We start from the raw sequence: 3,913 nt of genomic DNA on the forward strand, positions 1-3,913 counted from the left end.
TACAGCCCCATTCAGAAGAGCAGCACCTCTTCTTAACAATGGCAATCCCAGGGAAGAATGCTTCCTAAGTCAGTGTTAAACTATGAATTAAAAAACCACCTGGGTGGCTCAGTTGGTTAAGCATCTGCCTTCGGCTTGGTTTGGGTCATGATCCTAGGGTCCTGGGATGGAGCCCCATGTCAGGCTCCCTGCTCTGAGGGGAGTCTGCTTCTTCCTCTCACTCTCCCTCTGCGCTCTTTCTCTCTCTCTCTCAAATAAATAAATAAAATCTTAAAAAAAAACCAGAGTAGATTAGGGTTAGGGTCAGGGTTAGGAATTAGGGTTAGGATTTGTGTTCATGGGGGGGCTGAATGTGTGCCTTGGCTAAGGTGTTCATTCAAAATCCTCCTGCTCTAGTTCCATTCCGGTCTTCCAAATGGCAGGATTTCCTTCCGTGTTGCTGGCTGAGTCTTCTGGTGTTGGTCAGATGTCCCAGACTCTGTTTTTCAGACCTAGGCTTTGGGCAAGGGTAGCGTCAGAGTGATGACTAAGGTTAGGGTTAGGACCCTGGAGCTTGGAGGGTCCAATCTGCCAACAGGGTGGAGATCTCTTTGGAGGACAGAATTGAAGGCGAGGGTAAGATTGAGGGTCAGGCTTAGGGTTTGTGCTCAGGTGGGTGCTGAATGTGTGGGTTGCTTTAGGTTTTTATTCAGAATCCTCCTGCACTAGCCCCATTCCTGTCTTCCAAATGGCATGATTTCCTTCTGTGTCACTGACTGAGTCTTCTGGTGTTGGTCAGGTGTCCCAAATCCCTTGTTTTTCAGACCTAGGCTTTGGGCCTGAGTAGTATCAGAACCATGACTAGGGTTAGGGTTAGGGCCCAGGAGCTTTGTGGGTATTATCTGCTAGCAGTGTGGAGACCTTCCCAGAGGGCTGATTTGGGGGAAGGGTTATGGTGAGGGTGAGGGTTAGGATTTGTGTTCAGGGGGGCACTGAATTTGTGTGTTAGGGTTAGGCTCCAGGTGCTGAGAGCTGGGAGCATAGGGACATGAGGGCCTGGGGCGGTGGGGCAGGGGGGGGGGGGGGGGGGGGCCGGGGACCGGGGGGCCGGGGTGGGGGCAGTGGGGACAGGGTCCAGAAGGGCCAGGTGCAGGGGGTGGGGACCTTGGCTTAGGTTGGTGGGCGTGCAGAGTCATGGCCCCTCTGTGCTCCTAGAACCAGGCGGCCCGAGTCAGAGTGGGCGAGGGGGACAAGCCGGTGACGTACGAGGAGGCGCACGCACCGCACTACATTGCCCACCACAAGGGCTGGCTGTTGCTGCACACAGGTGAGGGGCCGCGGTGCTGGGGGCCCCGTGGATGACGTTCTCAGCCGTGGCTGAGATAAACACGTGCGGAGGCTGGATTCAAGTCCTCCTCATTCAGAGGCTCCATTCTCAGATTTCGTACTCCCGAGTCGCCGTGGGACGTGGGCACAGCCGGCACCGCGCCCACACCTTCCCTGCCGGGGCGCCGCCGTCTTCATGCCGCTCGGGCTGTAAACAAGTGTTCTTTTCGAGACCCATTAGTGCCCCCTGTTTAGTTCTGTGCTTTTTGTGGGTGACTTCGCTGCCTTAAAATAGCCCTAATGCTGAAGTGTGAAGCCCAAGAAGGGTGTGACGTACATCGGGGAGAAAATATGCATGTTAGGTAAGCTTCCTTCAGGCACGAGTTATGATGCTGTTAGCAGAGTTCAGTGTTAATGGGTCATGTGTATGAAATAAGGGGTTTTTAAGCAGAAACACACATGAAACAAGGTTATGTATTGATGTGTCTTAACCAAGGGCATGCAGAAACCAAACCCCTTATATCCCCTAGGAGCAAGGGTTCAGTGTTCCCTAACTCATTGCTCATGGTGACCTTATAGAACATAACTACTGGGAAGTAAGGAGAATCAGCTGTGTTTTGTTCAGTATGAGGCTTCTCAACTTGGGTGTTTTGAGATCCATCTGTCTAGAGAACTTAAAATACAGATTCCTGTCCCCCACCCTTTTCAGGTTCTGGTTCTAAGGTCTGGGGCTGGGTGTGGAGACTCTTCAGGCATACTGTAGGAGGTGTAGGAGTTTCAGGATCTGGGGATCTGGGGCTGGGTGTGGAGGTCTGGGGCTGGGTGTGGAGACTCTTCAGGCATACTGTAGGAGGTGTAGGAGTTTCAGGATCTACACTGAGAATTCACTGGTTGAGGCCATGGCCCTGGATGGTGAGAGAGCTCACGTCCCCAGTCTCAGAAGTAGCTGGTGGCCTCATCTCTCTGGGCCAAGGGTTGGCCAGTGCTTCTATAAATGTCCAGAAACAATGGGAAAGGTCTAGACAGGAAAGGATCATCTGAGTTTTGTGCCCTGCTAAGGCCTCAGTCTTCCCTTTTGTAAAACCAGGATAACCGATAATACCTGCTTCATAGGATTTGTTTGTGAATGTAATGAAATAATGTACTTTGAACTTTAAAGTGTTATTCCTTTTATTCCACTTGTAGAAGAGCGAAGAAGCCAGGGTGGAGGTGGAATTGAGTGCACAGACTTTTGGATGTTACTTCTGGAGTTTCTCCTGAGTCTTCAAGGTGCCCTTCTCCTTTCAGGTAACCTGGATGGGGAGGACCATGCTGCCGAGTGAACGGTGGAGGATGTTTTCCTCCGAAAGTTCATGCTGGGCCCCTTCCCAGATCTCCAACTGGAGATTGTGCCCTGGTCCTGAGGCAGCTGCCTGCACACAAGTTCTATTTCCTGGTGGGCTACAGTGAGACTCTGCTGTCCCACTTTTACAAATGTCCCATCCATCTGCACCTCCAGACTGTGCCCTCCAAGGTCGTGTATATGTACATCTAAGACAGTCACCTTTTCTGCATCAGGCTGTAGCCTGTGAAGGACAGAACTGTGTGGGAAAGGAGTGAAGTAGAAATGGGGAAATACATCCCCTCACTGTCTCGAGGATTCCTTTTCAAAGCTGATGTTGAATAAATAGACCTTCCGTGTCGTCTTGCCTCTAGGTTTGTCTTTCCTCCTTAGAGAAGAGAACTAGAATAGGGTTTCTTCGAGGATGCTCCAAGGCTCCCCAAAAGGCTGCCAGTCGTTTGAGGTTTGGGTAATAGCTACAGTGCAATGAGTCTCTTGTCACTTTACCAGGAACTTTACCTGGAGTTCTTTGTTGTCTCTCAAAGTGGAAAAATCCATTTTTGGTCATTATAAAATAATCAACATTAATTTTTTAAAATTTGAAACAATATGGACATGTGTCAAGTCAACCATGAAAGTTTCTTGTCATTCTTCCACAGAGAGAACTACTGTGAACAGTTTATTTTATTTCCAGGTGTACTTTTTTCCCTCCAGAAATACCTTAATGGATACTCATTGCTTATTAAACAAGCTTTCAATTGAGCACCTACTCTGTGCCACAGATTCTTCTGAGTGCTTGGAATCCATCAATGCACAAAACATTCTGTTCCAAGATCCCTGCCTTCGTGACACTTGTATCCCCGTGGAGGTGGACAGGGAGGATTAGGCAGCCCTGAGGACTCCAAGCAGGTGAGGGAGGTAGACCTACAGCTCAGTGCGGGAGAGCAGTTCAGGAAGGGGCATCTGCAAAAGCTGCACGTGGTGCTGGGCTGGGGGGCAGAGATTGCTGACCAACTTCACTCTGACACTGATCTTGACCCTCACATTGGCCATGGTCCTGGTACACCTAACCCTGAACCTCAACCTCACACATCCTCATCTCAACCCTGACCTTGACTTATTCCTTCATCCTGTAAAACCTTGCTCATTCAATGTTTACAGATCATTTTATAGATTATTAAAAGTGTGACTTTGTTGAATTTTTTTTTTTTTAAAGATTTTATTTATTTATTTGACAGAGAGCGCGAGAGGGAACACAAGCAGGGGGAGTGGGAGAAGGAGAAGCAG

The 3,913-nt window shown here is 49.6% G+C and overlaps 1 pseudogene; it reads left to right on the forward strand.

The window, feature by feature from the left end:
* The first annotated feature begins 1,173 nt into the window (after positions 1-1,173).
* LOC116638757 lies at positions 1,174-3,100 on the forward strand (annotated as a pseudogene).
* Positions 3,101-3,913: the final 813 nt, after the last annotated feature.

This window comes from Phoca vitulina, unplaced genomic scaffold (assembly GCF_004348235.1).
Source record: "Phoca vitulina isolate PV1807 unplaced genomic scaffold, GSC_HSeal_1.0 scaffold16, whole genome shotgun sequence".
NCBI lineage: Eukaryota > Metazoa > Chordata > Mammalia > Carnivora > Phocidae > Phoca > Phoca vitulina.